We start from the raw sequence: 27,204 nt of genomic DNA on the forward strand, positions 1-27,204 counted from the left end.
TATGGCTGGAATAATTTAACATCATGGTTCTCGTTTTTAATGGACACACTCTCATGATAATACAGTTTTCAATATTTCTCTCCTCTCCCCTTATGTGTAATTGAGACATTTGCAAATGAGGACAGTGCGTCTTCAACACCGAGTGAAGGGCTGGCTGGGTGTTTGAATTCTCATCTCACTATCATCTAGCTTTCAAAGAAAAGGCTGTAGTATTTGTTGCTATATTTGAAATGAGATTGCACCCAGGTTTTATAAATATTATGTTTAGAATTGATTTTTGGAATGCTAATCGGCAATAAAAATATCCTGTTCGGTTTTGTCGGTCAGTAGTTGTGTTTGTTCCCTGGGATACTGAGAGTTTACACAACACGCCATTTCCCTTTGACCCAGTTGTTGGCTGAAGCCTCTGGTTGTTCGGTGAGTCCAAGCCATTGTCTTGCTCTCTGCAGTTATACCATCAGCTTGGTTTCTCAGTGTGAGCCAGGAGACCACTGCGTGGTGACTTTCTGTTCCACTGTCGGTGTTTAAAGCAAATGGGAACTGTCGAGGTTAATCCCATCACGAACATCAGAACATTATATTCAGCTGGAACTACCTCCATTGACTCATTTCTTTAGCCGCCATTGCAGTAAAAGCAAATCTCTCCCTTTGTCAGCACAAAGAGAAAGTGCCCGTCAGATTCCCTCGTGTGTGGTGGTTTAGCTCAATAGGAGCAGCACTGGTAGATTATGCTGCAACAGCCTGGACAGAAACTTGGGCAAGCTCCAAATGAAAGGATGACCTTCAGTGGATCTGCTGTGATAGGAAATATGGAATTGGAATACTTGTTAGTGAATCATCTCGTCAACTGTGAAAATATAAAACAATCTAATTTCCCAGAAACATACATCACAGCACAGTGAGAAAGTGGGGAATAAGCGATTCCTGACCTCCCCACCCTGAGGAGTGTCACTGTTTGGGGAGCATCGCAGTTCCAGTCCCCTTTCCCTCCCCAGGCGGTGTCGCTGTTACAGTCTCCTCTCCCGCTTCAGGGAGCGTTGCTGTCGCTGTTCCCACTCTTTGAGGGGTCTCCCTTTTAATGCTCTCTCTCCCTTGCTGGGAGTATTCTTTCTGTCTGAGGATGTTATTGCTTCTCCCTCCCCTCTCAGTTTGGTCATAAGACCATAAGACCATAAGACCATAAGACCTAGGAGCGGAAGTAAGGCCATTCGGCCCGTCGAGTCCACTCCGCCATTCAATCATGGCTGATGGGCATTTCAATTCCACTTACCCGCATTCTCCCCGTAGCCCTAATTCCTTGTGACATCAAGAATTTATCAATTTCTGCCTTGAAGACATTTAGCGTCCCGGCCTCCACTGCACTCTGTGGCAATGAATTCCACAGGCCCACCACTCTCTGGCTGAAGAAATGTCTCCGCATTTCTGTTCTGAATTTACCCCCTCTAATTCTAAGGCTGTGTCCGCGGGTCCTAGTCTCCTCGCCTAACGGAAGCAATTTCCTAGCATCTACCCTTTCCAAGCCATGTATTATCTTGTAAGTTTCTATTAGATCTCCCCTTAATCTTCTAAACTCCAATGAATACAATCCCAGGATCCTCAGCCGTTCCTCGTATGTTAGACCTACCATTCCAGGGATCATCCGTGTGAATCTCCGCTGGACACGCTCCAGTGCCAGTATGTCCTTGCTGAGGTGTGGGGACCAAAACTGGACACAGTACTCCAAATGGGGCCTAACCAGAGCTTTATAAATTCTCAGTAGCACAACAGTGCCTTTATATTCCAACCCCCTTGAGATAATTGACAACATTGCATTAGCTTTCTTAATCACGGACTCAACCTGCATGTTTACCTTTAGAGAATCCTCAACTAGCACTCCCAGATCCCTCTGTACTTTGGCTTTACAAATTTTCTCACCGTTTAGAAAGTAATCCATGCTTCTATTCTTTTTCCCAAAGTGCAAGACCTCGCATTTGCTCACATTGAATTCCATCAACCATTTCCTGGACCACTCCTCCAAACTATCTAGATCCTTCTGCAGCCTCCCCACTTCCTCAGTACTACCTGCCTGTCCACCTAACTTTGTATCGTCGACAAACTTCGCTAGAATGTCCCCAGTCCCTTCATCCAGATCATTAATATATAATGTGAACAGCTGCGGCCCCAATACTGAACCCTGCGGGACACCACTTGTCACTGGCTGCCATTCCGAAAAAGAACCTTTTATCCCAACTCTCTGCCTCCTGTCAGACAGCCAATCCTCTATCCATACCAGTAGCTCACCTCGAACACCATGGGCCCTCACCTTGCTCAGCAGCCTCCCATGTGGCACCTTGTCAAAGGCCTTTTGGAAGTCTAGGTAGACCACATCCACTGGGTTTCCCCGGTCTAACCTACTTGTCACCTCTTCAAAGAACTCCAACAGGTTTGTCAGGCACGACCTCCCCTTACTAAATCCATGTTGACTTGTTTTAATCCGACCCTGCTCTTCCAAGAATTTGGAAACCTCATCCTTAATGATGGATTCTAGAATTTTACCAACAACCGAGGTTAGGCTAATTAGCCTATAATTTTCCATCTTTTGCCTTGATCCTTTCTTGAACAAGAGGGTTACAACAGCAATCTTCCAATCATCTGGGACTTTCCCGGACTCCAGTGACTTTTGAAAGATCTCAACCAACGCCTCCACTATTTCCTCAGCCACCTCCCTCAGAACTCTAGGATGTAACCTTCAGGGCCAGGAGATTTATCAATTTTAAGACCGTTTAGCTTTTCTAGCACTTTCTCTTTTGTAATGGCAACCATTCTCAATTCAGCCCCCTGACTCCCTTTAATTGTTGGGATATTACTCATGTCTTCCACTGTGAAGACTGATGCAAAGTACTTATTAAGTTCTCCTGCTATTTCCTTATCTCCCATCACTAGACTTCCTGCATCAGTTTGAAGTGGCCCAATGTCTACTCTTGCCTGTCGTTTGTTTCTTATGTATTGAAAGAAACTTTTACTATCATTTCTAATATTACTGGCTAGCCTACCTTCATATTTGATCCTCTCCTTCATTTTTTCTCTCTTTGTTATCCTCTGTAGGTTTTTGTAGTCTTCCCAATCTTCTGATTTCCCAGTGCTCTTGGCCACTTTATAGGCTCTCTCTTTTTCTTTGATAGATTTCCTGACTTGCTTTGTCAGCCATGGCTGTCTAAGCCCTCCCCAGATAATCTTTCTCTTCTTGGGGATGAACCTCTGTAGTGTCCTCAATTTTACCCACAAACTCCCGCCATTTTTGCTCTACTGTCTTCCCTGCTAGGCTCTGTTTCCAGTCTATTTTCATCAGTTCCTCTCTCATGCCCTCATAGTTACCTTTATTTAACTCTAACACCATTACATCCGATTTTGCCTTCTCTCTTTCAAACTGCAGACTGAACTCTACCATATTATGATCGCTGTTTCCTAAGTGTTCCCTTACTTTAAGATTTTTTATAAAGTCTGGTTCATTACATAGCACTAGGTCCAGAATAGCCTGCTCCCTTGTGGGCTCCATGACAAGCTGTTCCAAAACGCCATCCTGTAAGCATTCCATGAATTCCCTTTCTTTGGATCCACTGGCAACATTATTTACCCAGTCCACCTGCATATTGAAGTCTCCCATGATCACTGTGACCTTGCCTTTCTGACATGCCTTCTCTATTTCCCGTTACATGTTGCGCCCCTGGTCCTGACCACTGTTAGGAGATCTATACATAACTCCCACTATGGTTTTTTTTACCTTTGTGGTTCCTCAATTCCATCCACACAGACTCCACACCATCCGACGCTATGTCATTCAGCACCATAGATTTAATTTTGTTCTTAACTAACAAGGTAACCCCATCCCCTCTGCCCACCTCCCTGTCTTTTCGATAAGTTGAAAACCCTTGGATTTTTTAACTGCCAGTCCTGACCCCCCTGTTACCATGTCTCTATGATGCCTACCACATTATAATCATTCACGATGATCTGTCTGGGCCCGGAACAAAAGCGCAAACTAACTGGAGGCAACTCAGATCAAGTCACAATGAGAGTGTCATTGACCTTCACACTCAATGTTGCCAAAGAGGACATTCTCCCAGAGATTAATGATTCATTCTAGATTTTAAACAAGAGACTGAGATTGTGAGGGGTGTGGTGGAAAGAACACCCACAACTCTAAGAAAATTACCAGGAGATGAAGAAAATCCTTCATGAAGTTAAACTTTTATTTGTAAATACAAGCTGTGGCAATCAAAAACTGTCTTTCCTGTCTGCCCACCCTCCTCCTGGAGTCTCTCCAGCTTATACTTTCCTAGTTTCTACACTAATCTGATAGCATTAGCATCACCAATCATACTAGCTTGCTTTGTCTCTCTAAACTAATCATCGTCTGACACACTGGTCTACCAGATTCTGGATCAGTGGTGCTGGAAGAGCACAGCGATTCGGGCAGCATCCGAGGACAGGCAAAATCGACGTTTCGGGCAAAAGCCCTTCATCAGGAATAAAGGCAGAGAGCCTGAAGCGTGGAGAGATAAGCTAGAGGAGGGTGGGGGTGGGGATAGAGTAGCATAGAGTACAATAGGTCAGTGGGGGAGGAGATGAAGGTGATAGGTCAGGGAGGAGAGGGTGGAGTGGATAGGTGGAAAAGGAGCTGGGCAGGTAGTAGCGGGTTTGTTTCAGGACATGGTTGAAGAGCATCAGGGCAGAGGAAATGACCTGTGAGTTGCAGTGGGAGAGAGACTCCCTGAGATTCTTGTAGAGAGAGGAGGAAAACTTCTTCAAGGCAGGCATCCTTGCAAGAGGATTCGCAGTATGGTTAAAATCAACAAGATAAAAACAATGACTGCAGATGCTGGAAACCAGATTCTGGATCAGTGGTGCTGGAAGAGCACCTCCCCCACTGACCTATTGTACTCCTCCCCCACTGGCCTATTGTACTCCTCCCCCACTTACCTATTGTACTCTATGCTACTCTATCCCCACCCCCACCCTCCTAAAGCTTATCTCTACATGCTTCAGGCTCTCTGCCTTTATTCCTGATGAAGGGCTTTTGCCCGAAACGTCGATTTTGCCTGTCCTCGGATGCTGCCTGAATTGCTGTGCTCTTCCAGCACCATTGATCCAGAATCTGGTTTCCAGCATCTGCAGTCATTGTTTTTACCTCGTTTTTACCTTGTTTTTACCTCTTTCCACTGGTCTACCACTTACACTTAACCTATCACATTAACACCACTATCGTCTTTGGCATTAGCTCATCTATCGTGTGATTTAACTAGCCTATCAGAGTGTGCTACAATTATCTGTTACCTAAGCCCTGTAACATGATCTGTAGCATGCATTTACTCCACTAAGTTAATGACATAACTGCCAAATTAACTTCTATATATTCCATACTAGTTACTTTATTTCCTAGACTAGAAGCCCGAAGTTTACACCACTGCATTTATAGTATCTATGAGCTCCTCCAAACAAACGATTGTGCAGGCATATGCATTGTTGCAACAAATAGCTTATTCATGTCTTTAATGGATGGAAACCTGATGTTCTTACCTACTCTGACTTACAGTGGTTCAGATTCCTTTCTACATAGGTCATCCTTGATTCTGTCAGCAATATCTGATTTGCTAGATTTCCACCCCCCTCCAAAAAAAAGCCAAATACTTTGTTTACCGACAAGAAGGAAACATACAGATCTACAATGGAAAGGTGCTTCATGTTTGATGCTGTTCTGGAGCCTGCTTTGTGATGAGTTCATGGTTTTTGCATTTGCTAACCTATTTCTACTGTTATTCATATGGAATTATTCTTCTGGTGGCTGATTCATTTAAAATGAATTCATATAAATGGAGAGGCTGAGCTCAGCAGGTAATAGCCAAGTCAAAGTGCTGTTGGCCTTTACTTCAAAGGGAGCAGTGTGTAAAAATAGAGAGGTCTTGCTAAAATTATACCTAAAATCAAACCTAAAGTACCATGAAGAGTTTGATCCCCTTATCTGAGGAAAAATATACTGGTATTTGAGATAATCCAGAGAAAGTTCACTGTTAATTCTGTGTATGGAGGGATTTTCTTATGACAGGTTGAATACGTTAGACTCGTATTGATTGGAGTTTAAAAGAATGAGAGGGAACCTGATTGAAACATAAGGAATTCTTAGAAGACTTGACAGGGTAGATGCTGAGAGAGTGTTTCACCTTTGTGATAAAGTCTAGGGCCAGAGGCCATAAACTCGGAGTAAGGGGTTGCTCATTTGAAACCAGTTAGGAGGAGTTTCTTCTCAGGGTCGTGAATCTGTGGAATTCTTTACCACAAGATTGTCAGGGCTGGGAAGCTAAACATATTCAAAGCTAAAATGAATTTTTGTTCAGTAAGAAAATAGAAGGTTATGTGAACAGGCAGGAAAGGGGAGTTGCAGATTATGAGATAACCCATAAGCTTATTGAAAGGTGGAATGAACTTGGGCTGAATGGTCTGTTTTAGAGCTGCGGAACCTTTTCATGTTGGAAGGCCGCATTATGTTAGTTGTAATCTAATAAGGCTTCATCCAAGAAACTACAATTGTATAAATGTTGAGACGGTTAGACTGTGTAACTATTCTCAAATTTCACTTCAAATGGAAAGCCACATGCACTGTTGTCATCAGTTATAAACACTGGTGTACTGGATACACACAGGCTCTCGCCAATCAGCCTCGGGCGGAAGTGGCTCCAGTCAAGCTGGGAAGATAACATACAGTCTAGAGTCGCATTATAAGTAAATCATGAGCATAGCAGGTGTCGAAATAGCCCTTATGACTTACCAATTTTTTAATTGTGGCGGTCAGTCTGTGAGGATTATTTTGCTGAATTTTCTTTTACTCTCTGGTATTTTAAATACATTCATGTTAAGATTAAAATAAAATAATAAAGGATGAAAAAAATTAATAAAAAAATACAAGATTTGTTCTGCAAAATTTGGATTCATTCAAAAGGCCACACACAATGGCCTAGAAGGCCACAGGTTCCCCACCCCTGGTCTGTTTATTCTATGTCTTATTATCTTTTGGTCATTCATGACACAAGTATCGCAAGCATCGCAGCATTTATTACTCTTCATTGATCATGGTTCGTAATGTGGTGAGTTTAGAATTGCAGTCAGAGTGAACTTTGCAGATGTTTGACCCAGTGACAGCAAAGGAATGTCTTTATAATTCCACGTTTCGGTGGTACATGGTTTGGAGGGGAGCTCCAATGTACTTGTTATCTTTGCTTTCATAGGTGGAGGTCAGGAATTTGGATAGTGTTGAGATACAAGCCTTGATAGGTTACTGAACTGCTGGCATTGTGCAACAGTGACTGAAGAATATTAAAGGCTGTATATTGGGTGCCATTCACCCTGGCTGTATTGTCCTTGATTTCAACTTCTTGAAATGTTTTTTGTAATAATTCCTGTTTTTCTGCAGGCAATACATCTCAAAAACAATCACATTTGTTTCAACAAAATGTAGTAGACAATATATTTTGGTCCAAGGAAGGACTGGACTTCTTGGCAATAATCTGAATTTGTATCTGGAATTTTAATGGATCTGTCAACATGGAAAATAGTGAATTCGTTTTTTAAGAATATTGTGTGTTTTACTTTTGTTGTGGAAGTTTTCAGCAACTGTGTTGCACATTATCAAAATGTGCGCAGAGTTTTCAGAGCAGATTGTAGGATGTGGGTTGGACTGAAGCTTTCTCAGTGAGAGGAAAGTATTGATAGAAAAACTATTTTTTCCGGTTTTCAACCAAACAGGGGAAAACCTCAAAGAAGGGCTATGTAATTGGAAGAGCATTGAGTTGTCAGTGTGGCAGAGGGATTTACTGTACTCAGTGCCTTCTTCCCCAAGCTGCATTCATCCAGACATCCTGATGTGTTAACAAAACAGAAATTTCTTAAACTCTAGCAGGTCTGGCAGCATCTATGAAGAGAAAGCAGAGTTAATCCCTTCTCAAGCATCCTGACTTGTACTTTTTGCATCAGACTTTGCCGAGTCAGGAGGTAAATTACTTCGCACAGAGTTTCCAGCCTCTGATGTTATCCTGTAAACCTTGCTTATTTGGCTAATCCAGTTCCATTTCTGGTAAATGGTGACATCCTCCAGGATACTGTTAGTGGGATTCAATGATGGTAATGTCGTGAATGATGAGGGGAGATGATTGGATCCTATGGTTTGGTCATTGTCTGGCACTGTTTGTCACCAATGTTATTTCCAACCTATCAGCCCAAGACTTCTTGAATGCTGTTCAGGTTTTACTGATAGTGACTCGGAATACAGCTGAGGAATTATGAATGGGATTCAACAGTGTGCAGTCATGAATCATCCCCATTTCTGACCTTATGGAGAAAAGGACTCTGAAGATGATTGGATCTTGGACAATGCCCTTGGACAATGAGGTGTTTGAACCTGCAATAGGCATAACTATTTCCTGATTCCATTGGCTTCAATTTTTCTCACACTCCTTGATACCATACTTCGCCAAAAGCTCCTTGAATGTCGGCCCAATTATTGGATGTAATGAGGATTGGAGCTGAATGGCCCTGACAGAACCCAAACTGGGCATCAGTCAGCGTTTTATTGGGGAATGTATTTCTCCATTGCATTGTTAATGATGATCAACCATTTTGCTGAAGATTAAGCATAGACAGATGAAGCAACGTTTGAATAGTTTGGATATTCCTCCATTTTGAGGGCAGGATTTACCTGGGTAAATTTACACATTGTTAGTAGTTGTCAGTGTTGTTGCTGCATTTAAACAGACTGCCAAGGGATATGACTAGTTCTGGAGCACAAACCATCAATCGTATAGTTAATATGTTTTCAAGCCTTATTGCTATTGCTGTGTCCTCTTATCCCTTCATAAGTATCAGAGAAGGATGGAGTTAAGTTGGTTATTTTCCCCATTGGTTTTGTTACTACCTGCTGCAGACCAAGTCTACCAAATTTACCCTTTAGGATTTCACCAACCTGGCCATTAGTGCTGCTATGAATGTATGTTTGGTGATGAAAATTGAAGTCATGTACTTAGAGTACATTCTGAGCTCTTGCCACCCTCACTACTTCCTCAAAGTGGCGTTCAACATGGAATACTGATTCACCAGTTAGGGGGTGGTGGTAATCAGCAGGAAGTTGGCCATGGTTGACCCGATGCCCTCAGACTTTATGGAATCTGAAGTCAATATTGAAGTATCCCAGAGCAACTCACTCCCAATTGTATGATACTGCCGCTACCTCTGCCGAGTCTGTCCTGCTAAGGAGGAGTGTGCAACATTGGCTATAAATTGGGTGTGACTATGTCAGGCTGAAACTTGAGTGTTCTGTGGGGCAATTAGACACAATCCCTGAATATGAGGAAGGAGAACTTTGCAGAGTCGTCTGGGCTGGATATATTGCTGTTATTTCTGGTTCCTTGATTGTTATCACATTGTGTGTTTGGTTTTATTATTTACCTTCCCCAGCAGTTTATGGAAGAACTAGGTGGCTTACTTGAGTGCTTCTCCTTCATCAAGTGGTTGTCAACCACAATCATAAGACACAGGATCTTATGATCCTGGTCCACAGTTACCTGATGAAGGAGCAGCACTCTGAAAGCGAGTACTTCCAAATAAACCTGTTGGACTATAACCTGGTGTTGTATGTTTTTTAACTCTGTAGAATTTCAGCAATGTTTGGAGAGGAGTATCTTTTGGTTGTAGTGTACTGATGGTGTTTCACCTCTGGTTTTCTTCAGTTTCTTCCTGTCAACTGATGTAAATTTCAGTCTCAGCAGTCTACTGGTTTCCTCATTCTGTTGCAGTATTTAGAGTTCTCAGACATGTGCAGTTTTGGCGAGGTTTCACTGAACAGACAGTCATCCCGATAAGATGGGCCACCTTTTTGAACAGCAGTGACCCTTGTAATGGTGGTAGGTGATTTGGGATTAAATAGAGCTACCAGTGATGAAGGAGCAAGTCAGAGAGATGGAGGTGATGTGCCTAAGGTGCTGACTCATTTGTAGTGTCAGAAGTTTCTTTGAAGTTTTCAAGTTGGCAGGGTTAGTGTTTGAAAGTGTCAGACTGTATCTGAACCCAGAAGTGTCTAGAAAATGAAATGTGCCATCATAACTTTTTTAATATAGAAAGATGATTATTCCTGTAAGGTGTTGACCCTGATCTCAATTTCTTTTTCTTGGAATGGAAATTTGTTTTCTCAATTTTCTTCCCTGTTCTCCCTATTCTGACTGAGAATTTGGCCAAGTAATCACTTTTTATTTCTGAGCCTTTATCATGTGTTGCCGGGCAAATTAGAGAAGGAATCACAGGGCTGATCCATCCCACATGAGTGCACTTGGCAAAGGGGAATCACTGGATGGATTTTCTTCCCTTTTCTGCCTAAGTTGAAGCCATTCCCTCCAGCTTGGAGATTGATCACTTCCAGAACACTTCAGCTCGTGGTGTGCAACAATGTCAGTGTTGTGTGTAACCGTATAACAGGGCCTGTGTCTGTTGTCTAGTATTGATCTGTGCAACTTCAGAAAAGAAAAGAAAACTTGTTTTAAATGGCACTGTTTACAATCATGGAGCATTCTTTATGTGGCTTACAGCCAGTGAACACTTTGTAGTTTATGAAATAGCAAATGCAAAATACAATTTTTAGCATGTTCGGTTCATCAAAACAGCAAATTGTTGAATAGGATAATCTGTTGAAATAAATATTGGCCAGAATGCTGAGGTCTTCTGCATCCGTCTCCTCTGAAGGACACCATCTGCAACATAGTGCAGTACTCCCTCAGTACTGGACAGGTCATTCTGCTATGACATGCATTTCATTAACACAAATTTGACAAATTGGGGACACTGTTTCTAAAGCACGAACTCTGAAAACGTGTGTTGGCTGCAACCCGAGTACATCGCGAAGACTTTAAATGCTGTTTCTAAAATGTGATTTTCCGATATCATGGGGGTTGGACAGCAAAGCAACCATTGTGTTATGGAAGAACTACCTGGAGTGAAATGCCTGCCTGAGAGATCTGCTCAAATCTCTGGTGGGATTTGAACCCACAATCTACTGTCTCAGGCTACACAACTGCTATCTGGTCAGTGACGGCCCTTTCTTGCTCTTTAAATAAGTGGCACAGTTGTGATGAAATACCCTTTCGGTGTAGTCTGCACATTATATGATATTTCTCCCATTCTGATCCTCTTTATTTGTCTAAATCAATTCAGAACCAGCTAATTTCCTGAATTATCAACCCTTCCACACATTCCCATGTCAATAAATTTTATTCATTGCCCTGAAGACCTCAATTGATAGAGAACAGCAAAAGACCAAGCAGATTATCAGACTTTATTGTTTAAAAATTAAACTTCTTTGATTTATAGGATATTTGATTAATCTACATGCAGAGGAGCCTCGATTATCTGGCATTCGATTATCTGAATTTCGGATCATCTGAAGTAGATTGTAAGATCCCGATGCTTGGCTAAACTGTATTACCCGGCATTCAATTATCCAAACAAAACACTCTGCCCATGTCGCTCGGGTAATCAAGGTTCCTCTGTAAATTGTTCCATTGTTTCAATGTTGTGCTTCCTTGTGAATCTACATTATTACCTGAAAAGCACATGGCTGTTCTGGCTCGTGTTTAATTGTTTGCAGTGAACAGTACGTTCACGACAACATTAAGTGTCCCAAACTAATTGTCATCAAAGTGATTTACCTTTCTCCTTCAGTTATTTTTTAAAAACTGGAACTTTCATTAAACCTTCAGAGTAGTCACAGCATATAACCCTGTGTCAGCTGTTTTCTAGTTCCTGATGAGAAACATTTCTGCCATGACACAAGCCAACCTCTGAGCTTACAGTCACTTTCAAATAAATGTTTGTTCGAACCATTCTTTGTTTCTGTATCAAAGGCATTTGCTATAACAGGCAATAATATTGGAAGAGCTCATTTATCCACTATTTTCCAAGGGTGGGTAATGGAGGCATATAAGAGACATTGACCTGCCAGACACAAACTGGGCATTTGTGTCTGAGCATAAGTTGGACTTTCTCTGCAGATTGCAGCTGCAGTAACATATCCCTATTGTGACCTTTTACCACCTGCTGTAGTTGCTTTATCAAACTCCCTGTTCAGTTATGAATATTTCACGTTTGGAAAAGATTTCTGTGCTGTGGATCTCTGTGACTATTGGACTCTTTGTGACACTCTGTGGCAATCTATTTCTCTCTGTGACTCTCTGTGACTCTGTCTCAAACATAATGAGAAATGCCACAATGTATTTATTGCACATTTCTGATAAATAATTTGTCTTGTGGAAAGGGAACATGCATTTAGCGTGAAGTGAACTGGTAGAGTTGTGAAAAGAGGTCTGTAATGTAAGAAAAAAATGTCAATCATGGTTTAATTTTACTAACGTCAGTAAATGACTATTAACCATTAATTTACATAAATGGAACATTTACATTGTGAGAAGGAAAAGAGACTAGATAATGTAGGGACCAGGAAATGGGACTTGGCCAGATTAGCAGTTGTTTACTGAATGGTAGAGTCTCAGAAAAACAACCAAATATTTGCAGGGGCAAATATTTGGCCAAAGGACTGTTATAAAGAAAGAAATATTTCCATCTAAATAATGAGTGTTGTGGTTATGGGACATCTCAAAATGGCTCTCTGCCAATGAAGTACTTTTTGAATTCTGGTCATTGGTTCAAGGGAGGTATTATGACGTCGTAGCTCCAATTGTTTTGGCATAATAGCGACTTGATGATCACGATAATCTGGATAATCAGATTCCTCACAAAAACTTGGTTGAATATACAGCACAAAAACCAAAAGAGCTGCTGGAAATCTGAAACAAAAACAGAAATTGCTAGAAAAGCTGAGCAGGTCTGGCAGCATCTTTGGACAGAAATCAGTTAACATTTCTGGTTCAGTGATCTTTGTTGTTATGGGACATCTCAAAATGGCTCTCTGCGAATGAGGTATTTTTTGAATTCTGGTCATTGTTCCAAGGTAGGTATTACGATGTCATGGCTCCAATTGTTATGGCATAATAGCCAGGGGAACAAGGACTTGGACTTCTGTTGATGGTTACTGACATTATTTGATTTTGGTTCTGGTGTATACACACACAGATGCTCCTAGTTTGAACCTACTACTTACTACTAGTACATTCCTCACTGAAGCTACATTACCTCTCAGGACTGGAGAACGTCCCACATTTGAGTTTCTGATTGCAAGCTTGTAATGTAATCTAATCTGAATCTGAAAATCTGTGTTGTTGATTATCTTTGCTTTGTTTTTGTTTTAGGTGAGCTGACAAATTGTGGAGTAGAACATCTAACAAGTCAGCCCGACTAAACCAGAGACTGATAAAGAGTCGAAGTACGAGGCAAGGTATAGTGGTGCTGATTTGCAAACTACTCCAGTTAGTTGTCGTGCCTTCAATCATTGTTGTGGTGACTACTGGGTCTAGCCATCAATACTGTGTGACTGATTAGAGATCGTTTGATCCTATGGCCAAAGAACTGTTATAAAGAAAGAAATATTTACATTTAAATGGTGACTTTTGTGGTTGTGGGACATCTCAAAATGGCTCTCTGCCAATGAAGTATTTTTTGAATTCTGGTCATTGTTACAAGGGATGTATTATGATGTCGTGGCTCTGATTGTTATGACCTAATAGCCAGTTGGTGTTAGTACTGGATAATCAGATCCCCAGCAAAACCTTGATTGAATATACCACACAAAAAACAAAAGAACTGCTGGAAATCTGAAACAAAAAAAAAGAAATTGCTGGAAAGGCTCAGCAGGTCTGGCAGTCTCTGTGGAGAAAAATCCGTTAGCATTTCTGGTCCAGTGATCTTTGTTGTTATGGGACATCTCAAAATGGCTCTCTGCAAATGAGGTATTTTTTGAATTCTGGTCATTGTTCCAAGGGAGTATTATGATGTCGAGTGTTGTGGCTCCAATTGTTATGGAATAAAAGCCGGGAGAACATGGGCTTGGGCTTCTGTTGATGCTTACTGATATTATTTGATTTTGGTTCTGGTGTACACACACAGATGCTCCTAGTTTGATCTTACTACTTAATTCTTTCACATTCCTCACTGAAGCTACATTATCTCTCAGGACTGGAGAACGTCCCACACTGGTGAAGGATTTGTTTGTGCTGTAAGGCTCAACGTTGGTATACAAACCAGATTTCAATTGTTTATACAAAATGTTGTATTTCATTATCATTAAATAATGTCGACTTAATATTTCTGTTTTTGACCAAATTGAAAATCCAAATCCAAAATAAGTATTTGAGTTTCCGATTGCAAACTTGTAATGTAATCAAATCTGAATCTGAAAATCAGTGTTGTTGATTGTCTTTGCTTTGCTTTTGTTTTAGGTGAGCTGACAAGTTGTGGAGTGAAACATCTAATAAGTCAGCCCTACTAAATCAGAGACTGATAAAGAGTCGAAGTACGAGGCAAGGTATAGTGGTGCTGATTTGCAAACTACTCCAGTTAGTTGTAGTGCCTTCAATCATTGTTGTGGTGACTACTGGGTCTAGTCATCAATACTGTGTGGCAGATTAGAGATCATTCGATCCTATGGCCAAAGGTCTGTTATAAAGAAAGAAATATTTACATTTAAATGGTGACTTTTGTGGTTATGGGACATCTCAAAATGGCTCTGTGCCAATGAAGTATTTTTTGAATTCTGGTCATTGTTTCAAGGAAGGTATTATGGTGTCATCACTCCAACTGTTATGACATAATAGCTAGTTGATGTTACTACTGGATAATCAGATCGCCAGCAAAAACTTGGTTGAATGTACAGCATAAAAACCAAAAGAACTTTGGAAATCTGAAACAAAAATAGAAATTGCTGGAAAAGCTTAGAAGGCCTGGCAACATATTTGGAGAGAAATTCGTTAACACTTCTGGTTCAGTGATCCTTCCTCTGAACACTGAAACATTAACTCTCATTTCTCTCCATGTTGTGAGGAAGAATCACTGAACCCGAAATGTTAATTGATTTCTCTCTACAGATGCTGCTACTGAGCTTTTCCCGCCATGTCTGTCTTTGAAGACACAGTAAATGTTTTATTAACCAGCACCAATGAGACCAGGAGTGCTGGTTGATCAAATATTCCAGTAGCCAACAAACTGACACAGTCAATGCAAAAACACATGCTAAGTATTAGAAACGTAATGCAGGGGTATACACATTACTTTATTTATAGTATAACTCACTGAAACAAGCATGCAGATTTGCCTTAAATAAAATTTAATGGCAGAGTGCCTTCTCACTTGCAGCCTCAACTCACTACTCTGACACCACGAAAATGCAGTAACCTTCGAGTATTTCAGGTGAATAATTTTTGTTGGTTTATCAAGAGCGACAGTTCATAAAGTGCCAGTTAAAATAAAGTTTGCTGTCCCATGATTGTTTTTGGCTATCTGGTTGAATTACTAGCGCATGTTGCAGTTCACCATCTACATTGCACAATTCAGTAGTGTGATGGAATATTTTCAACTTGCCTGGATGAGTGCAGGTCTACTAGTACCGGAGATGCTTGACACTATTTGGGACAAAACAGCCCAGGGCTAACACCACATGCACAAACCTTCACTTCCTCCAACTTCAACAATCAGCACCAATCTGTACCATTTACATAATATACTTACAGAAGTTCTCTGAGGCTGACAGGGTGGCACTTTCCAAATCCATTGGCACCTTGAAGGACAAAGGCAGCAGATACATAAGAGCACCAACACCAGCAAGTTGCTATCCAAGCTGCATCCTGTTCCTGATCAGAAATATATCAACGCTTCTTCAGTATTGTTGGTTGGAAATCCTGCAACTCTCTCCCTAATGGCATTGTGGGTTGACCTGCAATAAATGGACTGCAGGGCTTCAAATATGTGGTTCACCATATCTTCTCCATGGCATCCAGGGATGGGCAATAGATGCTGGCTCAACCAGAGAGACACTCATCGTGAATAAATCAGTTCATTTCTATTATACAGGAAAATTCCAAAGCTGGACACATGGTAGAGTCATAGAGGTGTACAGCGCATGAAAGGACTCTGGCTCAAGTCTTCGCTGGTCAAAAGCAGCCACCTGACTATTTTGATCCAATTTTCCAGCACCTGGTCCATTGCCTTGTGTACTTTGATATCTCAGTTGCACATCTAATTAAATGTCACAAGGGTTTCTGCTTCTAACACTCTTACACCACTCCCTGATTAAAAACACTTCTCCTATTCCTTTTTAACTTAAATCCATGCCTCCTGATATTGATCACTCCTCCCAAGGGAGAAGGTTTTTTTCCCATCTACCCTGTTTACGCCCCTCATAATTTTATACATCTTGATCATGTTCTCACTCCATCTCCTCTGCTGTGAGGAATATGTTAATGAAAGAAATTAGGGAAATTAGTATCTGAAGTTAATATCAGACTTGAGGTTATTGTGCAAAGATGAGTGGCAGGTCAGATGATTGGTCAGAATATAAAGATAGCAGGTAATAACTAAAAGGTTAATCAGGACGAAAAAATTAATATGGGAGGAGAGAGTCAGGCATGCAAAATGGACAGAGTAGCTGGGATGAAGCTATTTCCGCTTGTGAAATAAACAGCGATGGGAGGACATAGATTGACATATTGTGCCAATGAAGCAAGAGTGGTGTGAGGAACAAAATATCTTTTTCATACAGCGAGTTGTTCGGATATGGAATACACTGCATAGAAGTGTGGAGCAGAAAGGTTCAGTTAAGTCATTCAAGAAGGCATTGGGTTTTTTTTTGGACAGTAATGATGTGCAGCAATAAAGGAAAAAAGCAGATGTTTGTCAGACACTAAAGCTGGTGAAGGCATGATGGGCTGAATGACCTCTTCCTGCACTGTGAAGTAAAATGAGGTGCTGGTCCTGCAGAAAGTGAGAATGGAGATTAAATAGTAGATAACAAGGGAATGGTAGAGGATTCAAAGAGACATTCCTGGACTAACTGTCAATCAGGTACTGGAAAGGAGCAGTGGACTTGGTGAAATTACAATCATGAGGGAAACTGATAGAACTCTGCTCTGCCAATGGGGGTGGGTTCATTGAATTTTTTTTACAGAGGTGGTTTATGTTTGCCATGGGAATTGAAGGTAATTGGAGTTCGAATTGGAAACAGAGCAGCCGTGATTATATTGAAAGGTGGAGCAGATTTGAGGTGCCGAATGGGTTGCTTCTCCTATTTCGTTTGCTTAGAAAGATACAGAGAATGTAAACATTATTGAAAGAAGGCAAGTAATTGACGTTTTTCGTCTTGTACTTATTGGGACTAGGATACCAAAAAATACTAGAATAGTTTTACTCAAGAAACATGATTATGTTGATAAAATGCTGTGCTCACTGATGATTCTAACTTTTTCTGTACAACTTGCCATTACGTGACCAAAGAGCTACAGTAGAGGGCAAGTTGCACACAACTGAGACAACTCCTGAGCTTGTGGAGATCTGGTGGCTCTCACTGTCTTGTTCTCAGACCCAACTGTTTATTTTCTGAGAGCCAATCACCTCACTGTTGGCAGGCAGAAGACCCTTGTCATCGATGGGTACTAGTCTGCATACTAATCTTGTTGCTAACCGGATCTTCCCTTGTACACAGACCTTGGCAGCAGCTTATCTGTAAACCTTTCAATATTGCTTGAATCAGCAACTGTGTAAACAGAGCTTAGAATAAGTGTCAGGTAACTTGCTTTCAAAAACTTCAGCACTCCTTAGTTTTTCAACAGTTTTCTCACTTCAATCCATAATCAAAAATACAGAAAACTGAAAAGATCTGGTCTTTACATAGTTTATTTACCAATGTACCACTCCAGGGAAAAAGTGAGGACTGCAGATGCTGGAGACCAGAGTCGAGTGTGTGGTGCTGGATAAGCACAGCAGGTCGGGCAGCATCCAAGAAGCAGGAGAATGAACATTTCAGGCATAAGCCCTTCATCAGGAATGAGGGCTTATGATGAAGGGCTTATGTCCAAAAGGTCGATTCTCCTGCTTCACGGATGCTGCCTGACCTAAGAATGTCCCTTTTTAATTTGATAAAAAGCCACATTAAAGGTTATGACTGAAAGTAATATCTAATCTTACAAGAGTTTAACATGTTACCATAAATAGGAGATTGGCTGGGAAACAGGAAGAGAGTCGGCATAAGTGGGTCTTTTTGAGGTTGGCAGAATGTAACAAGTGGTGTGCCAAAGGGGCTCGGTGCTGCGTCTCAACTGCTTATGATTTATAAAATGACTTGGATGAAGGGATGGAAGATAAGTTGCCAAATTTACTGACAGCACAAGGAGAAAAGTAGGCTGTGAAGCAAATATGGGGTTGCAAAAAAGTTACCAGTAGTTTAAGTGAGTGGGCAAAGATCTGACTTAGTTGAAATGTGGGAAAAGTGAATTTTTTTCACTTTGGCAAGAAGGATAAAAAAGTATATTATCTAATTGGTGGGAGATTGCTGAGCTGTGAGAGAGAGGGATGTGAATGTCCTGGTGCATGATTTTCAAAAGGCTCAAATGCAGTTATAGCAAAAAATTGGGAAAGCTGATAGAATGTTTTAATTTATTGCAAAGGGACTCGGACACAAGGGAGGTTATGCCTCAGTTGTACAGGCCATTGGTGGGATCCCATCTGAAGTGCTGTGTATAGTATTGGTCACCTTATTTAAGGAAGGATGTAAATGTATTGAAAGCAGTTCAGAGAAGATTTAGCAGCCCTGCAGTGGAGGGTTGCCTTATGAAGAAAGATTGCATAGATTGGGCTTGTCTTGCTGGAGGTTAGGAAAATAAAAAGTGACTTGAGAGGCTTTGATAGGATGGATGTAGAGAGGATCCTTCCACTTAATCGAGGCATCTAGAACTGTTTAAAAGTGAGAGGTTGCTGGTTTAAAATGGAAAGATTGGCTCCATATTTTTGAGGGTCATAAGTCTTTGGAGCTCACTTCCTGAAAAAGCAGTGGAAGCAGAGCCCTTGAATATTTTCAAGTCCATGGAGGATGCATTCTTGTAAAGAGGGAATAAAAGGTTATCAGGAATAGGAGGGAATGTGTATTTGGGTTACATTCATGATCGCCATGGTCTTGTTAAACCGTGGAGTAGGCTCAAAGGACCGAATGGCTGATTCTTCTTTGTGTGCAGTTTCCACATGCTGACTTCTTTCATTCCATGCTGTACATTTCTACACATTCTATCTTCTGCATCATAGCCCTGCTTGCTTATCACTCTCTTGTTATTTATCTTCATTCTCTGCCTTAACCCAGTCCTTCAGCTGCAAAATTCCTATGTACAGATTTGTTTGTGGCTCCTGTTTACTTTTCCAACTCTTTTCTGCCCTGGCCCCCTCCATATCTCAGGTCATTCTGTCCGCTGAACATTTTAGCTCCATACTTCCCAGTCTCACCCTGACATTTCCTGCTTCTTAACTTCCAAAATCCCTCAAAATATATATTTGACACCCTGCATGTTTTCTAGTTCCCCTTTGATTCCTGCCTGGGTCTATCCTAAGAGTTTTTACTGCAGGAAACAGACTATTTTAACTTGCATTGTGTTTGATTCATTATTTTTCTTTCATCCCAAGTTGCGGCACATAGAAAACAGGCTTGAAGCTATACCCACCACTACTGCAGTGACAGACACAGAGATGGATACGAGGGAAGCTTTGAGCAGTGCTACTCGAAAAATTAGCAGACTGGGTAAGTGGAAGGAATACAAAATAGTTGTTCATGGCAATTAGATCAACAGTTACTCTTGACCTCATGCTGGCCATTATTGATCAGATAAAATTAATAACCCTGGTGAAATTAAGTTAAATGGTCGAGGGTCATGCACTGACATTTTGCAGTGTTTTGAAAGCATTTGCAACAGAAACTGAGGCTATGGAATCTTTTCCTTCTCTCTAATTTATGGAGCTTCTTTAGTAAGACTTAGCAGGCAAAGTCAACCCTCCTGAAGTGGTCATCTCCCGCTCCCATCTGTGTCAACACCTGTTGCCCATTGCAGATTCCCCCAAATGTCTGGTTTATCACTTTGTGCTGGTCCACAGAATTTGAGGAGGTGGACAAGAATTAAATTACCATCTATCTCTTCTATATTCTGACAGCAACAATTTGAGAGAAACTTGTGCTTACTAACCAATCCCATTGATTGTGATAATGGAATGCATGCTCCTTTTTTACTTCTTAAACTTTGTTTCTATTTCTATCAGATGGAAGGTATCTGGAGAATTCTATACCCAGTGCTACACCTGTCAAATCCAGTAGTCGCAGAAAATCACGGAAGGTCAACACCTCCCGCAGCCCCTTGCGATCTACCACTCTGGAAAGTAACATTATGAAGAGCAGTCAAGTTGAATTCAGAGATCCACTAACTGCAGATAGGTATGACCAGACGTATGTACTTTCTGTCGGTCACTTTCTGTTATCAATTCCTTCAGTTGTGCATATATTAGAAACAACCAATACCTGCATGACAGCTTATAGTTGCCCTCTCCTGACACTCAAAGCACGACAGAGTCAACAGTGGCAGGATAGATACATAGAGGATCCCAGACTTCAGAATGCTTGTTCTTTCACACGTAATCTCATCCGAGGGTGTAATTTTAAAGATCTTGCATGCAAACATTTTCTGTACTGATGACTTTTTACAGTGTGTTCCAACTTGTGTACAAATTGACTTGCAGAAGCACTCTAGAACAGAAACCATTCGTAAACTGGGGTCTGCCAGTAGCCTGAGGCAGTTTCCATTAGAAACATGGGCACAATTTCCAATATGGAATAATAATAATAGAATGTGTTTACAAGAATCCTTTGCCATGTAGCCCACCTTAGTTGGTTCTATTTGGTTTTTATTCAATGCTCACTGCTCTGTGAACCAACTATTAATGGAGATACGTTAGTGAAGCTCAGTCTTGTGCAGTATTTAGATCATCATCAGTTCATCAGAGCCATTAAGCTTTTATAAATAGGGACTGGAGTACAAAAATGAATGATGTTAAACCATCACAAATCACTGGTTAAGCTACAGTTAGAATGTTGTCCCCAGTATTGGGAACCCTAATTCAGGAAGGACTTCAAGGCTGTGCACAGGAACCAGAAAGTGTTAACTTGACATTCGTTGATTATAGTAATCAAGAGAGATTCGATAAATTGCTGATCAGTTTGATTGAACAGTGGTTCAGAGGAGACCTCAAAACTGGTCAGGACTTTGGAAGAACTCCTTCTACTGGTGGAAGAAACAGTAAGTAGAGGGAAAATACAAGGTGAAGTTATGGAAGTCACCAAATTAATAAAGTTACAAACTGTCATTGGCATCAAGTTTCATTTCAAGGGGAGGTGATAGCTGAGTGGTATTAGTGCTTCGCAAATAATCCAGATACTCAGCATATTTTAGGAAGCCGACACTGGATAGTCCAACATATGTTGAGCTGGGGTGAATTCTCCTTGACGCTTATAGAAATTGGGTTGTTGGGGTTTTTTGGACTTCATCGAGGGAAAGTAGTCATCAGTGAGCATTTGCTTTATGTAGTGCATGTGATTTTGGAAAGTCTTCAGCTCTTGTATAACGGTGTGCTGTCTGTTGATGTGCATGTGATGTAGTTGTCCTTTATTTTTCCTCTGGCATCCCAGAGAGCTACCAACCAGACGGTGGCTAGTGTGATGGTAGTCACTGATGAATCCTCTTGATGACTCAAATGGACTGGTAAACCCGAAGGACCTTTTAGGCCTTGGCGAGTATGTTGCGAAGCTGTTGTCTGGATTGTCAGGTTTGGCAGGTTCATCAGCCTTTAGGCTGCTGTGTCCAGTCAGTACATTGTTGTTTAAATTTAAGAGTGGGAATGGTATTGTAGAAGATTGGCTTTTGGGAATAGTAGAGGGAACATGAGCCCATCAAGTAAGGATGGCTGTTTATCTTCATGAAAGGCTTGTGCCAGAATCATGGACTCTCCTCTTTGGATGCTGCCTGACGTGCTGTGCTCTTCCAGTGCCACACTTTTTGACTCTGTTTATCCCTAATGCCGACTAAGTCCGACAGATTGTTTAAAGCAGAGCTTCAGCAAACAGGTACTTGATGGCATGAAATCTGCAGTGTTAAATGGTTTAAGTGATGTCTCATTTTGGCAGTTGTCAACATTTGTGATTATGTAAATTTTGTGCTTTCAGTGCTCACGGGGAGTCATCAAAGAAAAGCACAAGCTCTCCATCGTTCCATTCCACTGTGAGTTCTATGTCTCAGAGCACTTTTCAGAATGGCGCAGTGATAACATCCAGCGAGGGGAAAAGGCAGCTGCGTGCTACTACCTCCACACCTTCACCTTCTCTAACCGACGTCAGTGTTACTGCAGCCAGGCCCTCCACATCCTCTGCTGCAGGTTGGAACTCTCGGAATCATGTCTTCTGTAACTGTCATTTGTTTGTCCTAAACATCGCCATGGGAGTAGGTTTTTTTTAAATAAAACCCTGAGTAAGTAGACAACCAAGGTGAAGTGAGAGGCATAGTGATGATTGGAAGAAATGATGAGGTGCCACGCAACATGGAAGCAGGTGCTTTTTCATTCAAGTGGTCGGATCCTGTCTGAGGAACATGAAGCAGAAGTAGGCTATTCAGCCTGTTGAGCCAGCCCCTGTCATTCAGTACAATCGTGGCTGATCAGTGCTTCAGTATCGTTTTAGCCACCCTGTTCCCATGACCCCATACACTATTGGAAATCAAATCCGTCAATTTTTACATAAAACATACTTGATGACTATGTTTTCACAGCTCTCTGTGGTAGTGAATTCCAAAGGCTCATGACCCTGAAGCAGCAACAGAATTGTCATCAGCTCAGACCTAAGTGACATGCTCTCATTTTTAAGTGGTCCCACCAGTCCTAGACTCCCCAACGGGGGAAATGTTACCGACATCCACACTTTAAGTATTTCGTAGATTTCAATTAAATCAATTCAAAATGCTGGAGAATGCAGGTCCAGTTTTCCCAATCTCTCCCCATGAGAATGTCCTGGAAACAAGTCTGGTGAACCTTTGTTGCATTCCTGATCATTCACCAGGACCCAAATACAATGATTGGGTTTGGATCTTCTGCACGCTTTGCTATTTGTTGTATCCTGTGAATCTCATCAAAATTTCAATGTCTTCTCCCTTGTCATTTTTTATGCAGTTCCCGAACTTGTTTTGAATCCTGGAGAGGCGTGCAGTTAACCTCATGATCCCAATGCATTATTTAACTAATTGTAAAAATTGTAATTACACTTTTCATTTTGGTTATTGCAGCCTCGATGCTCAGCTCCCCGCCAAGTGTCCAACACCACATGACTGCTCAACACACTTACTTGGATGCTTTAGAAGAGTCCATCCGTCAGCTATCGGAGATAGACACGACTCAGGGAGTAGCCTTTGCTCAACAAGAGACTGTGTCGTGGGCTCAGATCCTAAAGGTACGGGTCTATGCCTTGTGCTGTTTCAGAAATGATTTTGTAAAATTGTCTTAAGTGACAATGGCTGCGCTCGTTTCCCAAACCAGGCAATATTCTGAGCAACGTTCTTCAGTTAAATCAGGCAAACAAAGATTTTTCCAAAACTAAAGATTAAATTTACTTACCCTGGTGTTGTGTTGTACCAGGACAATGTCTAATCTTAAATGTGCAGATATTAGCATCGAACCTGCGCATGACTGCACTTTACAAGGTGACTGATAGAAGCAGGGCAAACTTGCCAAGTTTTCAAGAAATTTCAGCTTTATAAAATTTATGCCATTATGATGAGATTTATGAGAAAATGTTTTTTTTTATTTATAAAGTTGCAATCTGAAAATTAATTGATTAAAATCTTGTCATTTGTTACTCTTAAGATTTTGGTGCCTTTGCATTTCAATTGTTACTCTCTCTCTCTGGACACTGCAAATTTAAATACCAGTTTTTCACAGAGCAGAGCAGTTGAATGTAGAGTGATGGTTCCTATTTAATCTTTGTTTGTGTCCAGGCCCAACAGCAGAGACATGAGCACGACATAGCCCTGCTGAAGCTGAAGGCCGAGCAGGAAGCTGCTGCAAGTCAGAGGCAGCTAGAGGAGGCCAGACAGAAAGCTGTACAGGTACTTGAACATGTAACAGGTGTCTGGAAATGCAAGGAATTCAGTGTTGACTGCTTCTCACCGTGCAATAAGAACAAACAAATTATATTTATAAAGTGCCTTTAACATTGAAGTCAAACCTCTCCCCACCCCTGCCCTGTTCTGCTCCACCGGTAAACTCCCCCTCTCACCAAAAGCACATCATGAAGATATCAGGAAGCTCAACATCATCCATTACAAAACATCAGCATGATTTGAATCATGTCCACCACCTTAAGTGCCTATTCCCTCTGTCATCTGTATATGGTAGCAACAAGGTGCACCATCTATAAGATGCTCTGCAATACCTCATTGAATGCTCCTTTGACAGACCTAGACTCATGACCTATTCTGCCTGGAAGAACAGGGCAGCAAATGCCTGGGAACGCCGCATATAGTCATGACTTTAAAATATATTGCTTTTCCTTTGCTGCCTACAATGGTCTGACATACATTGGGAGTATCTTGCAGCCACATGGATTGCCGTGGTTTAAGAAGATCACTAACGTTCACCTTTTAATGCCAGTTGTGGTTGGACAGTTAGTGTCAGGGATAGCTACATCCTGAGAATGAATTAAATAATTAATTCCTGCTTTTTTAGTTCTGAATGGTCTGGTTTTTAGTTTTAAGGTTGAATACATCTCCCCATCATGGAAACAATCTCGCAATACCATGACCAAGTTAAATCAAAAAAACCAAAGAACTGCAAATACTGGAAATCAAAAAAACAAAATCACACTATGACTAGGTTACTGTGCTTATATGTGCCATTGGAGGAGAGGAAAAGGCTTAAAAGCTTGATTGTAAAACAGAAGCTGTGTCAGTGAGCTTACGTTGCATGATGAAACATGGATCATAAGTCAATTCCACATTGCATTTCAATAGTGCTTTGTCTCTTGATTAAAGTATCTGAATTATCAATTGCTGGACGTGAAAACCTCTCTTTGTGTTCTCAGGCATGTGCAGAAACTCTGCAGCAGTTTGTACAGGTTCGCCAAGAGATGCTGCAAGAGTCCACAACTAAAATGATCGCTCAGCAGGTGGAACTTGCAAGGCTGATGGCTGATACAGCACGTCAGGTTACAGAGGTACTTTCTTCTAGTGTACTTGGCAAGATGGCCCTTTCCCCCAGTCATGCTGAAGAGCCAGTACTTTCTGGAGTTTTGAAGGAATTTCTCTCATACAGTTGCTGCATTGAGTTAATTGTCACTGCAGTTTGAAATTATTTCATTCCTCTAATGTAGTAAACTGTCAAGGAAGAGAAGGGCAAAGCTTAACAGCACACCATATGATATTAAGAAAGATGACCAACTGCTTGGTCAAAGAAATAGGTGAGATAGAATATTGGAAAGAAAGAAAATGTTACTATTTGAGCTGTGTTAGAACAGAATTGCATAGCTGATGACAATGCAGCTGAAAGCTTCAGTGCTGAGCTGGGGTGGTGAAAATGAAAATGCTAAAATGGGGAACGTAGACACTTCAAAAGTTTCGAGGATTGAAGGAAATTGCAGAGATAGAAAGGAAAAATATGTACGGAAGGACAGGACTTCTTATACTGAAGCTGTTGGCAAGTCATGAATCAGCAAGCACGAGGATCATGGGTAAAAGGGGCTTGGTATGAGGGTGAGGTATGTGGAGCTTTTGAATATGTTGAAGTTGATGAAAGTTCAGTCAAGAGAACATTGAAATAGTCATGTCTGGAAGTGAACAAATAAGTAAACAGCTGAGGGTGCAATTTTGGATCATGTGATGGAAGAGTTTACTGAAGATAAGAATTCCCATTGGATGAGCTCTGTAGTAGCTTTCCTTTATTCATGGAGGGAATTGCCTTCGTATTCGTGACTGCATAGCTGTGATTGATTGATAAATACCATCGGGATCAGTATATAAATACCCCATTTTCACTCCTTTTCACAACGTCTGAGATCTTTTAGCACATTGTATCATACTCCCCTTTGGAGAAAAGAAAGCATGAAATGGAGCCTCAAGGAATCGAGCAGGAGGAGGGTATTCGTCCCCTTGAGCTTGCTCCCCCATTCTATCAGATCAAGGCTGGGCCAACCCAGGCCTCAACTTGTCTTTTATGCTTGATCCTCATAGCCCTCAACTGCTTAATATTTCAAAAATCTATCTACCCTCTTTTAAAATAATTTGAGGTAGAATCATAGAATCCCTACTGTGTGGAAACAGGCCCTTCGGCTTAGCAAGTCCACACCCACCCTCCGAAGAGTAACCCAACCAGACCCATTCCCCTATCCCATTTAGCTGTCACAATTCTTTGGGCGAGAGAATTCCAGCCATTCACTGAGAGAAAAAAAATCTTTACTTTTTTTTAAATGAATGTTCCCTTCTGTAATGTCCCCTGGGTTGAGACTTCACTAGTACGAGAACATCTAGTCAACATCAACCCCTGTCAAGCTCCTCAGAACATTGTTTCCATAAGATAACCCGTTATTTGTCCAAACTCTATTGAATAATGACCTAACCTATTCTTGACAGACCAAGCTTTTCATCCTTGAAGCAACTAAATTAATCTTTTTTTGAGTGGCCTCCAATGCTTGTTTATCGTTTCTTAAATATGAGAACAAAAATTGTATACAGTACTCCAAGTGAGGTCTCAGCAACAGCCATTGTGGTTAACCAATCCTCAGTCCATGCTAATACATGACCCCCGATACCGTGAGCTCCTATCTTGTGCAATTGACTTTTATGTAGCACCTTATCAAATGCATTTTTAAAATCCCAATACAGAACATCATCAGATTCTCCTTTATCAGCTCTACTTGTTATCTCCTCAATGAACTCGAGCAAATTTATCAAATATAATTCCCTTTCACAAAATCCAGTCTACCATGTTTAATGATAAGCTTTTCCAAATGTCCTGCTATTTCTTCCTTTAATAATCAACTCTGCTGTTCTGCCAAAACAGAAATTAAACTAACTTTCCTGATTTTTGTCTCCCTCCCTTCTTGAACAGGTGCATCAATCCACTAGAAGCTCCCTGTATCCACTGATTCGGGAATAATTCAAAAGATGCCTTGAATATCTCTGCAGCCAG

General features: G+C 41.1%; 1 pseudogene; it reads left to right on the top strand.

Annotated features, from left to right (window-relative positions):
- Positions 1-27,204, top strand: part of LOC148149223 (centrosome-associated protein 350-like) — a 758,453-nt pseudogene that overhangs the window by 10,464 nt on the left and 720,785 nt on the right.

Source organism: Chiloscyllium plagiosum, unplaced genomic scaffold, assembly GCF_037043375.1.
Source record: "Chiloscyllium plagiosum isolate Xiang-an unplaced genomic scaffold, Cpla_swu_hap1 HiC_scaffold_9, whole genome shotgun sequence".
NCBI classification, from domain to species: Eukaryota; Metazoa; Chordata; class Chondrichthyes; order Orectolobiformes; family Hemiscylliidae; genus Chiloscyllium; species Chiloscyllium plagiosum.